Source organism: Miscanthus floridulus, chromosome 2, assembly GCF_019320115.1.
Source record: "Miscanthus floridulus cultivar M001 chromosome 2, ASM1932011v1, whole genome shotgun sequence".
NCBI lineage: Eukaryota > Viridiplantae > Streptophyta > Magnoliopsida > Poales > Poaceae > Miscanthus > Miscanthus floridulus.
The window spans coordinates 82,866,316-82,880,757 of NC_089581.1; positions in this window are offsets into that span (position 1 = coordinate 82,866,316).

The window sequence follows — 14,442 nt, forward strand, 5'->3', positions numbered from 1 at the left end:
GCCTCGAGCGAGATGGAGAACCGGTTCCTCGTCTAAGGCCTTACGTGCATCGCCTCGAGCAAGATGGAGAATCAGTACCCCATTTGAGGCCTTTCATGTGAGGCTTCGAGTGGGATGGAGAATTGGTACCCCATCCGAGGCCTTTCATGCGAGGCCTCGAGCGAGGCAGAGAATTGATACCCCCTCTGAGGCCTTTCATGCGAGGCCTCGAGCGAGGCGGAGAATCGGTAGCCTCGGACAAGGTGGGGGTTAGCCAGTAGTTGTCTCTTGGCTTTGATTTTGACAGGATCTAAGTGATTTTTGGTTTTTTCTTAGGGGACCCCTTTTTATGGTACCCAACACAACTCTTATAACCTAATGCATCCAACATAAAGGACTCAAGTGATATTTTGTAAAACATAGGAGACTTAGAATGCTTTGGGGCTTGCCTTTGAGGAAAGAGGTTGGCTAGTGATTCGGGCACTCAGGGAGGTCCTCGAGAGTTTGCTCCTCTTCTCCTAGAGCTATGACCTAAGGTGTCTCCTACTGATCCTCTTCTTCTTCCTTGTTGAACTCTAAAAGAGTTATCTTTTCAGAGGATCCTATATGCATGAGCATGAAATAAGATATCACAAATGCATATATGATGACATGTATAATATGATATGATGTGATGAATGCATCCTCATAAGTGTTTTAAATAGCATAGCAGTAAGGGGTACTAAGTCACATTTTTTTTACTAAGTAGGTGCATATCTCTTCTCTAGTAACTAAACAATTTCTCATCTAAGCACTTTTCTAGACTACAAGACAACAACCACATATTTTGACCATAACTAGAGTTATGCACATCAAAATAATATTGTTGTGGACATTCTGGAAATCTTATGAAATTGTCTACAACTTTCTTTCAATCATGTTAATGTGATTTAGCAGTTATCTTGGTCAAACAAATCAATCCTTTAGATCTATCCAGAGAGCAAGCATTTCTGACAATAGAATTCTAACAACCATAATTCTTAAACCATAAGGCCTATGACTATCAAAATTTAAGACAAGGTAGATCAGTAAGTTATATACAACTTTATTATTAACTATCTTTATAGAAAAGATCATTATCATCATGAAATCATCACCACAACAAAAACTATACATATAGCCATCTAGTTGAATTATAAAGTGATAATTAACTAGTTGCATACAACCAATTACTTATAAGCTTAACTAATAAGATCAACAGACCATATGTATCACAAGCACCATAGAAAATATCATGGTTAAACATAACTAAATTATTTATATCCATTTATTAATTTCCTTAGACAATAAGGTGATTTAAAGGACAAATATTTCCAAAGTTATATAGGCTTATTTTAGCAAAAATAGTTTAGCATAATGAAAAGTGCCTAACAATAGATTTACTATTTTTCTTACATTCCTCCAAGCATAAGAATACTACGCATAAATTTGCATCATCATATGTTATGTATTTTTACCCCAATTAATTTCACTATAAACTAGCAATTAATTAGGATTAAATATGAAGACCATATTTGAAGTATGCTTACTATAGGTTTAGAATTTTTCCTAGCTCGAGCATGTCAACACAAGACCAGGAAAATTGGAATCACAATTTTATCACCTTTCTAGCTCAAGTTAGGCATTTTACAAGATATACACTACTTTAAAAGCACTTATCTTTCTCAATTTAATTCTCCTAGAAAAATACATTAAATAGTATATTTCATATTTTTATCAAATATTACACTTCATGAGGAATCAAACAAAATTTGGTTCACCAAAATTAGACACTCCTAGCTTGAGATATGAATTTTTCAAACATGAATTCAAATCTAGAAAAATAAATCAGAAAATCAAAACATCACATAGGCTGACAGCTAGGGCCCGCGGTCAATGGGACCCACCCATTAGCGAGACCAAGATAGGGGACGGCACTGATCGGCATGACCTCATCAACAGAGAGGTCTCTAGTGGTAGCGTCTTCACCGTTGCACTCTTCTCACCGCCGCACATCGACTAGTAGGCTTAGTTGGCTCGGTGGCTCGTTAGAGCAAGCTCGACGGTAGCCAAGGCGGATGGTAGAGGTCAAGCGGCAGTACGCTAGCTATCTCCATCTAAGGCACACTCAAGCAAGGATAGCTACTCCATCCTAGTGACCAAGCGAAGCTATACAATGCAGGTGATGGCTCAAAGTGGCGTCGGTGAGCTTGGCCACGTGCATGGCCATGTGCCCGTGCATGCAGCACAGTGGTGCTCTCACTGTTCTGGCTAGACAGCAGTGCAAGGTGGGTCTCCATCATGCCATTAGCAAGGTCTAGGGTTACTCGACCTAAGATGTGAGAGAAAGGAGGGAGACGGTGAACCAACTCAATGGCAGCGAGCTCGAGTACCACGGCGGCCATGGCGGCCGCACGTAGAGTGGCGACTCGATTCAGCGTAGTCAAGCGGTGGAGTCACTCCTAGATTCAGCCTAAGCATCTAGACTCTAGCATGGTGCTAGACCAGAGAAGGTGGAGGCATGTGGTGCGGTGGAATGACCAAGCCATAGTGAGCCGTGAGCATGGTGGCACTCCGGTGACGACGACGGCTACGGCAAGGCTAAATGCCACTATACCTGGGGTTGATAGGTGATGCTAGTGGATCAAGGAGGAGGAGGTGATGGTGAAGCAGCTATGGCTGAGATGAATTGGTCAGTGAGGCTACGTCGGTGGTGAGTGGCTATGGCAGCTCATAGCGAGCTTGGCGCGGCGCTTTGGTGACGTAGAGCGAGCAGGAGAAGGTGAGGGCGAGTGAGTGGAGCGAGCAGTGAGTGGGCGGCGCTTATGTGCCGCTCTAGCCTAACCGGCTAGGCCAATGCCAGTGTACGGCCGCCATGCGATGGCCCTGACCTATGGCCGGTCGGCCACTGGCTTGCGCGCGTAGCGCTAATTCAGGCCAGCAACAGACAACTGACAGCGTGACTTTGTGATCCCATAACTCCTTATTTGTGCTGATTTAGCAAAAACTTCCTTAATAACAATTGTAGAGCTACGTGAGATCTCCATCTTTGCTTTAAGAACCATCATCTAATTCTCATTGGTTAACAAACTACATTGCTTCAAAACGAGGTACTTTAAAACTAGAAACAGTTTCAACACTTAGAAAATTTCCTGTCACAAAACAACATTTTGTTGATACTTGTGAGTTGTTTTTTAGCATGCTATGCACTGAATTAAACCTTGACCCAAAAATAAAAGTTGTTACCCTAGTTAAGTAATACAACTTTTATTTAGGTCACACAGCTATGCAAACACTCTAAGCTACTATTCAACTTTAGTCAAACCAGCATCCTAAAAATAACATTTCAAATGAAACCAACACGTATGTCGACGAAATATGGTCGGCAGTCTACTAGGGGTATGCCCAAGGTAGTAGATTGTCGACAGACAGATGCACAAGCTACAAACAAGACGGTGACACAAGACAGACATGAAGTTTTATCTAGGTTCGGCCGCCAAGGAGGCATAATACCTACGTCCCGCGTCTGATTGTATTGTTGTATGTCGATGAGAGATGTTTTTTAGAGGGGTCCCCTACCTAGCTTATATAGTCCAGGGGGTAGGGTTACAGATCTAGAAACTAATCCTAGCCAGTTACAATTGTCATAGGTGGCTAGATAAGGATTCCTATTCTAACCGACCAGGATCTTGCTTGATCGCCAAACCTGCCTTGACTCCTTGGCGGGACTCCAAATAGGTTGGTCAGGCCGCGTGTCATCTTTCGATGGACCGGACCCTATGATCTGGGCCAACCCAAGCCTAGCCATAAGGGTATAGGGGTTAATACCCCCACAGCTAGTCCCCGAGCACCATGTATTATGCTGCGACACACCATTTTAACCTTCTCCGACAAGTAAGGCTTGAGTCCTTGACATCTCTAACCACCGTTGTCACCGGAGAAGTAGGTTGTCCGAAGAATGTATGGTGCTCTTAAGAAAAAAGAAAAAGATTTCCATCCTGTGAAGTGTGCCCACTTGTATTTCTGAAAAGAAATGTAAGTGAATCTTCAAGCGTAGCATCCTTGATCATCAGAGGCGTAGGGGTCGAAAAACAAATAAACACATTCACCGTAAGGTGAAGTGTGCCCACTTAGTCCTTGAGCCTAGTATTAGGTGATGTAGGCACGTGGTGCTAGGGTCTAAAAAGAATTCCCAGTTAAGTTGAGAACCCAATCGTTGTACAAGCGATATGAAATGCACCGGCAGGTGCATCGTACCGATGTAGTCCTCGAGCTTGCTAGAAGGCGAAGTATGAGCCTTGTATCAAGGTCTAAATAAATGTCTCTCAACTATATATGAGTACAAATCACATGTAGCCAAGGAGAACAATCTTTGAGCAGTGGTCGGTACAGTTACCGAGCACGATATTAATCCATTTAATCAGTCAAAGCATAAGGGTCAATTAAATAAACACATTCACTGCAAGGTGAAGTGTGCCCACTTAGTCCTTGAGCCTAGTAGTAGGTGACGTAGGCACGTGGTGCTAGGGTCTAAAAAGAATTCCCAGTTAAGTTGAGAATCCAATCATCGTACAAGCGATACGAGATGCACTGGCAGGTGCATCATACCGATGTAGTCCCTAGACTTGCTGGAAGGCAAAGTATGAGCCTTGTATCAAGGTCTAAATAAATGTCTCTCAGCTATATATGAGTACAAATCACATGTAGCAGAGGAGAACGATCTCCGAGCAGTGGTCGTGACAGTCCTCGAGCACAGTAGTGGTCATAGCAGTCCCTAAGCATGGTAGTGGTCGTAGCAGTCTCCGAGCACGGTAGTGGTCATAGCAGTCCCCGAGCACGGTAGTAGTCAGAGCAGTCCCCGAGCATAGCAGTGTCTAGGTAGTCCCTAAGCACAATAGTGGTCAGGGCAGTCCTCGAGCACGGTAGTGGTCTGGACCATCCTTGAGCACAAGACATGTAGCAAAAAAACGAACGCCGCTTGTACTATTATTTGGTGTATTTATTTATTTTCGTATTCTGTCAAGTCCAATCATACATGTCTGGTCAAAAAAGTAGACAGGTATAGCACATCATATTGTCTTCTTGCCCTTTCTAGCAAACAGTCGCTTAGCACCTGTAAAGAGGTGCGTCAGTGTGGGCCCTCTCACACTAGCAATGAAGAGGCGCATACACTGGTAACGAAGGGGCGCGTTTATTGGTGTAGATCTCAAGGTTGTGAAAACAACCATTTGCGGCATGTGCGCACGTCTCCCAAGGATCTCGGGTGGACGAATCGACAGAGCTCTTGGTTATTTATAATATAGAACTGGTTAGTTACTTTTTACCGATCCCCATTATCATTCACCACTGTAGCCTTCTTCTTTCTCTTGCCGAACCCTATACCTCCAAAATCATCACCAATCCCCCCTCCACCGCATCCACCCCTTTAGCAAGGACAGATTAATGGCAAAGAGAGACGCCCAGAAGAAAACCGGAGTCATGGCGAAGGAGTGGTGGATGTCAAGGAGCAACGAGTAGACCATCGAAGACCTCGTCACCATGGGAGTGCTCCATAACAAGGCACTCATGGGATGGCGCGCACCGGAAGGAGAAAGCTTTCCCGATCCACAACTAGGTGAGATTGTGGTTTTTGAGGATTTCTTCAAGTGGGGTTTTGGGGTTCCAGTGCACCCTTTCCTTTAGGGGCTCTGTTTGTATTACGAGATTGGGATTTGCAATCTGCATCCCAACTCGATTCTTCTTGTCTCCACCTTCATCCATCTTTGCAAAGCCTATGGTGGCTTCCAGCCCCATTTCAACCTCTTTCGCCATCTGTTCTGTCTACGGAAGAAAGGGAGCGGTGGCTTGAAGATAGACAGAGGCGTATACCTCAATCTGCATGACGGGATGAAGGCCTAGTACCTACACTGCCCTTGGAACACATCACTAGATGACTGGTACAAGAAGTGGTTCTAGATCCACGAAGAGCCGAATGAAAGCTCTAGTTTGGTTTTGGTGAATTGATGAAACCCTAAGTGCTAACCTAGTTTATCAAGTGATCATGACATAGGTAGCACACTTCAAGTAGAGAAGTTAATGAAGATCATAGCATGACAATGGTGATGGCATGGCGATGATCAAGGGCTTAAACTTGAAATGAAGAAAGAGAAAAACAAAAAGCTCAAGGCAAAGGTATAAACCATAGGAGCTATTTTGTTTTAAGTGATCAAGACACTTAGAGAGTGTGATCACATTTAGGTTTGATAGCCATACTATTAAGAGGGGTGAAACTCATATCGGAATGCGGTTATCAAAGTGCCACTAGATGCTCTAACTCATTGCATATGCATTTAGGATCTAGTGGAGTGCTAACACCCTTGAAAATATTTGTGAAAATATGCTAACACATGTGCACAAGGTGTTTGTAGGGTTGAGATGGGTTCGGCACTTTTGGAAAAATGAAATGCCTATTTTCTATTGCGCCAGATGCAAAATTCTTGGTGGTTGGCACATTGGAGCAAGGGTGAAGAAGTTAGAGTTGAAATGGAGTTGATTGAATTGATGCTAGCGTCGATCTACTGACCAGACGCTGGGTCACTCAGCGACCGAACACTGAAGGGCTACGTCCGATCGAGCTATCAGACGGCACAGTGGGTAGGGTTGAGCACCGGACGCTGGTCTGCGTCTGATCAAGGTGGACCGGACGCGTCCGGTCAAAAAAACATGCCTCGGGGAGCTTACTGGAAACGACCGGACGCTAGGGCTTCAGCGTCCGGTCAGTTTTGACCGGAGTGTCCGGTCAGCTTTGTAGCCGTTGGAATCTGACGAACAGCGTTTGAAGGCGATGACACATGGCGTCCATCGAGCGACTGGACGCTGAGGGCCAGCGTCCGGTCAGTATGACCGGAGCGTCCGGTCAGAGTGCGTTTTGCTCAGTGAAGGGGTATAACAGCTCTATTTGATTGGGGCTCTATTTATAGCCCCATGGCCGGCTGTGGCTGACATCTTTGGCCATTTTCATTGACATAGCAACCTTGTGAGCTAAGCCAAAGCCCCCCCACTCATCTACATCATTGATTCATCATCATAGTGAGATTGGGAGTGATCCAAGTGCATTACTTGAGTGATTGCATCTAGAGGCACTTAGTGATCGTGTTTCGCTGTAGATTTCGCTTGTTACTCTTGGTGGTTGCCGCCACCTAGACGGCTTGGAGCAGCGAGGATCGTCGAGCGGAGGTGGTGATTGTCTCCGGCTCCGATCGTGGTGATTGTGAGGGGTTCTTGACCTTGTCCCCGGTGGAGAGCCAAAAGGTACTTTTGTGAATTGCTCGTGGCTTGTGTGATCCTCATCTTGTGTTGGTTGTGCAGCACCCTATTGAGGGTTTGGTGTGTGAAGCCAATTAGCGCGTGAACCTCTAAGTGAGTGAATCACCACAATGAGGACTAGCTTGCTGGCAAGCAAGTGAACCTCGGTAAAAATCATTGTATTCATCCTTTGATTCCGATGTGATTGGTCTCCATTGTTATTCATCTTTGTGATTGATTGGTACTTCATCTACATGGCGGTATAACTATCCTAATCACTCTCTTTACTTTACCGCAAACTAGTTGACAAGCTCTTTAGTGTAGCTAGTTGTGAGAGCTTGCTTGCTTGGTTGGTGTGGCTCTTTAGTTAGTCTTTGAGAGCACACTAACATAGAATAGTGTCTTTGCTATTGTGTGAATAGACACTATCTAAACTAGAATTGTGGTAGGTGGCTTGCATTTTAAGTAGGCTAGCGCAACACTCGCTTCGCCTCATAATTGTCTAACCACTTTGTTAAGTGTTGTTGTAGAAATTTTATTAGGCTATTCACCCCCCCTCTAGCCATTAGGACCTTTCACCGAACACGATCACCCTGTGCGATGTGGGGTTCATTCTGGAGAAGAAGAACAGCTGGTCAGAGAAGCCCAAGCACTTAGAATAGATTGCAGAACTGCTCGGGATGATCCCATGGGGGAAGCTGGATGGTCCAAGCGTGGTCAGAAACTTCATCATCCAAAGGATCTAGCCCTACCAGAGGAGGGTACATCCTGGCTACGAATACTAGGGGAGCATAGATCCAATGAGTACAGAAAAGAGGCGCTTGACAAGATCGAAGTCAAGGTTAGGATTGGAGAGCTATTCAACTTAGCATATCCCAATTATGTTAGGTTAAACGACATCGAGCACGCCTTCAAGCTAGCCCGACCTCCCCCAAAGGTAAATTATGCTTCCTTGCACCCATAGAGTTATGTTGTAACAAAAATTGACTATGTTGTCACCTTATGTCTCCTAGAGTAATGGTCGTGACAGGGCAGCAGTGTTCATGTCTCCACCCCCTAGTGTGGATTGGCCACAAGTTGCCAGCCCAACCGCCTAGACCAGCGCCAGGGCCGAAGATGTCGACTAGGCCATACTCGGGGTTGGGGAGGAGGCAACAGCTAGAGCTGCTGGTAAGCGGCCGGTGGCAACAAACATTGTCAGGGCATCTTCCCACTGTCAGATGATGAAATAGAGGATGTAGACATCTTCCGACTCGTCCCTCGAAAGAGGAGGAGACAACTAGAGTCGATGGAGGAGGGTGGCTCCTCTATGCTAGCAGGGATCACATCACCGACCACTGCAACACAGAGGACAAGCGGCAAAGGGGCCAAGCACCAATCCCCGACACTAGTACTGGTCGTGGAAAAAGACCTGGTGGAACCTGCCGAGCATGTGGAGCAAGCACGGTCGAAGAGACGCTCCTTTGCCACGTTGTTCCATGCTTCCAAGCTGTAAGTATTTGTAACCTTGATGTAAGCTTACAATTTGTATTGAATACTATTGTCTTCTGAACTTATCTCTGATATATTAGGTCAGCGTCCACCGCAAATACCAACCAGCTAGCCAGGTGTGGCATGGCTTCACCAGCAATGACGGAAAGAACTACCCAGCAGCCGGCTATGGAGGAACCTATAGAAGAAAATCCACCAGAACCTCAGCAGTCGAGTGGCCAGACGATAGTCCCCGAGCAGCTAGTCAAGAAGAGAGCCAAGCCAAGTACAAGTGCTCCAAGCACTAATCCTACTAAGGGGGATACTTCAGCGTCAAGGGAACAAGACCAAGCCAAGGAGCAGTAGCCAGAGGTGGCACAGAGCATGCTTGCCAATGCTACAGCTTGCGGGAAAGCCATAGTGGTCGTAGAGACTACAAACTCCAGACCAGCGCTGCCTCCTGAACAAGAGGCTGAAGAGGACGAAGTAGAAGAGGTCCTAGGCCATCCCCAAGACAAATGACAACATGTATATGTGTCGCGCTGGCGGAACAACGAGTGGGTTATGCATGAGGAAATCCCAGAGGTCGAAGAGACCCTAAAAGTTGAACGAGCGGCAAAACATCTGGTGACAGAAGTCTAGGTATGTTTGGCTTGACCACTTGATCCTGCTATTTAGTCAAACTATCTAACTTAGCTTGTTTATATGCAGGACTTGATGAAGACCGCAAAGTACTGAAAGAGGTGCTTCGACCAGATTGAGGGAATCATGGCAAACAATAGAGAACTAGCGGCCGAGGTGGAACGCTTGTGCTGCCAACTTGAAGCCATCGACCAGGAGAGGACGGAACAAGATGCAAAAAACCAGAACCTAGTCGTCCAGCTCAGTAACAAAGAGCAGGAAAAAACAAGTAAGTTGTCATTTTATCACAGCAAGTGCATGACATGTGTTGTTGCATTATTGGTAGTGATAGCTATAGTGCAGGCTTGGAAGCCAAAGTAACCCACCTCCAAGAGGAGAATAGCCGTGTGACCGCAGGGTGTGGTCGCCTGAAGGAGGACAATGAGAAACTGGCACGTGACCAGTCTCAACTCTGGGACCGCACAACTAAGATGAAGGAGGAACTGAAAAGTAAGTGTTCTAGACCACCTTGCTCATTCTGTTGCCCACCTTATCTTGTCGTGCCATTACATTCTGATGTCTTGTATGGTTTGTAGTTTTAAAAGTCAATGCCAAGAAACATCTAGAAGATGTGATTAAAGATCATGACGGCTGGAAGGCACGATGCCTAGAGACCACCGAGGATCGGGACACATGGAAGAACCGGTGCCAAGAAGTGGCAACTAGCATTTTGCCCATCCTCGACCTTATCGACCCGGCGCTCATAGAGGAAGTGCCAAGGATGCCACAGCTCGGACTAGTCGAGAGATGCCGAAAGGCATAGAGATGGTTCCAAGAGTTCATGAAGGAGGCGGGTGAGTACATGGGTGCACATGTGCTAAGCATGGTGCATGCCCACTACCCCCTGATCGATCTCAAGCACCTGGAGGTTGGGTACCCGAAGGAGGTAGACCCAGACAAGGCTAAGGAGCTTCGGATGGCCCAGCTAGACCTGTTGTCAAAGATAATTGGTGACATTAACCTGTGTGGAGGTGGGATAGCACCTGTACAGGGTATGCCATCGACAAGTCAGCTAGAAATGCCATCAGTTGCAAGCCAACCGACGAAGCCTACGGTCTCGACCAGCTAGGCATCGGCGGGGCCATCCTCTTCAGCTTGACCAGCACAAGAGTCCCTGAGACTCGAGTAGGATATCGGAAGCAGCGAGCAGTATGTGCCGTGTGCCCCGACTAGCCAATGGAATAGGCTTAGAGCTATAGAAGAAGGACATAGTTGTGTTATTGTAAACTTAGGCCTCTTCAGGCAAGCTTGTAATAACATAACTATATATCATCATAAGCTTGTTTGCTTTGTATAAAATGTATTTAAGCTTGAAACTCATGTTGGTGTAACTAAGTGAGAACATGTTAACATTCTATTTAGTTGTACCATTTTGCTCGACACGTCATCCTGAAAAGTTTGTGCGGCCCTAGTTTGCCATGTGGTCAGAGTGTAAGGTGCATGACCTGTGCACATGTAGATGCAGACAAGTCAAACCAAGGGGGACCTACCGATCACCCATAATGTAGAGAGTAGATCCCATGCACGCATTGGGAGGAACCGGAGACAGGGCCTGCTCCGAAAACCATAGAAGGAATGGTGGTCGGCTAAGTTAGAATAACCATAAAATTCGAAGTTACATATTAGAGTGGTCGGAGAAATCATAATAGCTTTATTGAAGTAAATTGAAAGTACAAAAGGAGTACATATCTCAGTGGTTAAGCATAGAAACATCTAAGCTTGTCGATGTGCCATGAGTTTGGTACGTCCGTACTATCTAGGTGAGCTAACCTATAAGACGTTGGTCGTGTGACTTCCTTGATCATGAAGGGCCCCTCCCATGGGGTTGTGAGTTTATGGACACTAGCCTGGTTCGTCTTCTATTTTAGGACCAGGTCCCCAACCATGAAGAACCGCTCTTTAACGTTCTTGTTGTAGTACATGCACAAAATAGTAAGGTATTTGGCCGTATGTATACAAGAATTGAGCCGCTTCTCTTCTGCGCTATTCACTTCTAGCTCCCATACTTCAATGACCTTGCCTTCATCGAAATTCTCTACCTATGCTGATCTGAAAGCTATATCTGCTGGGAGGACTACCTCGGCACCGTAAACCATAAAGTACGGTGAGACGCCGATGTTACGACTGGGCTGAGTTCTGAGGCCCCAGACCATGGCTGGTAACTCTTTGAGCCATCTTCCGAGAGCTTTGTCATTTTCTCTATACATCCTCTTCTTCAATGCGTCCAAGATCATGCCATTTGCCCGCTCGACTTGTCCATTAGCTCTAGGGTGCACCATCAAGACGTATTTTACTACTATGCTCCTTTCATCGTAGAAGTCCCAAAAAGCGTTCTCGGTGAACTGAGTACCCAAATTAGTGATGATGTTGTTGGGTATGCCGAAATGGTGGATGACCTGGTCGAGGAACGTGACAGCCTTTTCTGAAGATGCCTGTACCAGAGGAATGTATTCTATCCACTTAGAAAATTTGTCGATCAGCACAAAGACGCATGTAAATTTCCTAGGAGCTGGTTTGAAGGGCCTGATCATATCTAGTCCCCAACATGTGAAGGGCCAAGAGGCTGGTATTGTCTGGATCTCATGTGCTGGTACATGGATTCTCTTAGCGAAGAACTGACAACCCTCATAGTGGTGGACTAGCTTCTTTGTGTCGGCTACTGCTGACGGCCAATAGAACCTTGCTCGGAAAGCCTTATCGACCAGCGTTCTTGAGGCCATGTGGTTGCTGCAGGAGCTAGAGTGGATTTGGTCTAGGAGATGTTCGGCATCCTCCTAGGTTATACACTTCATTAAGATTTCTTCCTTTGCGTTCTTGTGCCATAACTTGCCATCGACGAGCAGGTACTGCTTACTGCGATGCATTAGGCGCTCATTTTCTGTCCAATTAGTGTAACTGCTGCCATCTGTTAGGTACTTGATGAAAGGTATTCTCCAGTCGGGCTCATGAGTGGTCAGAGGCGTTTCGGTGGTGCTCGACGCCGGAACCATAGCCACCAATTACTGGTCTAGAGGCTTGTCTGCCGTGGAATCTTCCTCTTCGATGGAAGGCGTGAGCAGGTCTTGGACGAATATGCCATGTGGGATTTTGGCTTGGGATGATCCTAACTTTGATAGCACATCTACTGCTTGATTCTTGTCCCAGACCACATGTATGTACTCGATGCCATAGAACCTGCCTTCTAGCTTTTTGACCGATTTGCAGTATGCATCCATCTTTTCGCTGGTCGTGTCCCAGTCCTTGTTGAGTTGGTTGATGACCAGAGCAGAGTCTCCGTAGACATAGAGACATTTAACGCCAAGCTCAACCGCAATGCGCAGACCATGTAGGCATGCTTCGTACTCGGCGGCATTATTAGATGCTAGAAAATAAATCTTGAGGACGTACCGGAGCTGCTCCTTGGATGGTGACACGAAAAGGACTCCTGCCCCCGCACCATCAATGTTGAGAGAACTATCAAAGTACATCATCCAATACTCATCGGACCCCAGAGAGGCAGGCGTGCTTAAGTCTGTCCACTCGACGATGAAATCGATGAGTGCCTGAGACTTGATTGTAGTACGGCTTGCAAATTCCAAGGAGAAGGGGCATAGCTCCATTGCCCATTTAATGATGTGCCTGTTTGCATCCTTGTTGCTAATGATGTCTCGCAGAGGGTACTCAGTCATGACCACCACGTGATATCCATTGAAGTAATGTTTCAACTTTCGAGATGTTATCATTATGGCATAGATCAACTTCTGAATCTGTGGGTACCTAGTCTTGGACTCATTGAGTACCTCACTAATGAAATAGATTGGCCGTTGTACCTTGTAGACGTGGCCGGGCTCGTCATGCTCGACCACCATGGCCGTGGAGACCACTCGATTAGTAGCCGCAATGTAAAGTAGGAGTGTTTTGTCTTCTCTAGGAGTAGTGAGGACCAGAGGTGATGTAAGGTATTGTTTCAGCTGTGTGAAGGAAGCGCCTGTCATAGAACTGACCAATTTATAAGAGTACAAGTATAATGGCAGCCCGCAAGCGATCGCACTGTCATACTTGAACCCATATAAACCCAGTAGTCCGTCGAGTACCACGACGGGTCTCGATAAATGATTTACAACAACCAAGATCGTACATGATTCAACATACATGCCACATATTACATAAAGTTCACAGATACATTTCATCATTAGAGTATGAATAAAAAAAATATTACAAACCGAGTTTGATAGATAAAGTGGAAGCAATCAAGTTCGAAAATAAAGTTTCCAACATAGTTTGATACAGTGCCAAGTAGGATCACGGTCCACAAAAGCAAAGACAAGGATTAATAAAGAAGCCTGCCCAAGGCTTACTCCTCATCCACGGCGGGATAGAAGCAACTCTTGCAATAACCATAATACATAGTGCCATCTGCAATAATGGGAAATAAAACCCTGAGTACGAGAAGGTACTCAGCTAGACTTATCCGTCATGAACCAAAAATAAAATGACTCCAAGGATTATGCAAGGCTGTATAAGTGGACGTAACTCGACAACATTTTGCATAAAGGCAATTGACTCACTATATAATTACGATTCCTTTATCAAGTTAATTATAACTATCCATTTCTAGATTAGCAACTATCCTATGCCAAACATGTGGTATATCAATTTAAAAGCATACAATAGTAACCATAGCAGGTATTGTAATTCCATATTCATTCGAACCATCATGTTCCATCATAAAGTTACTACGATGTTGGGACTAGCCAAGTTTCTCACTATCCGGGAGAGACGACGATTCGAATCGATTTCAACCAGCTAGGAATTCATTCCTAACACAAACCCAGGTCTACCAGCCACGATACCCTTAGGTCACCTTTGGTACAACTCAGGTCTACATTTTGCGGGTCTGTACCACGCCGCACAATCTGGAACACCAGATGCCAGGACGTTCAGGCCTAGCCTACCCTTGGGCTCAGTCTGATCGTTCCTCGGAAGGAGCGCACAGCAGAACGGGCCCTGGCCTGAGTTGAATTACTCGGC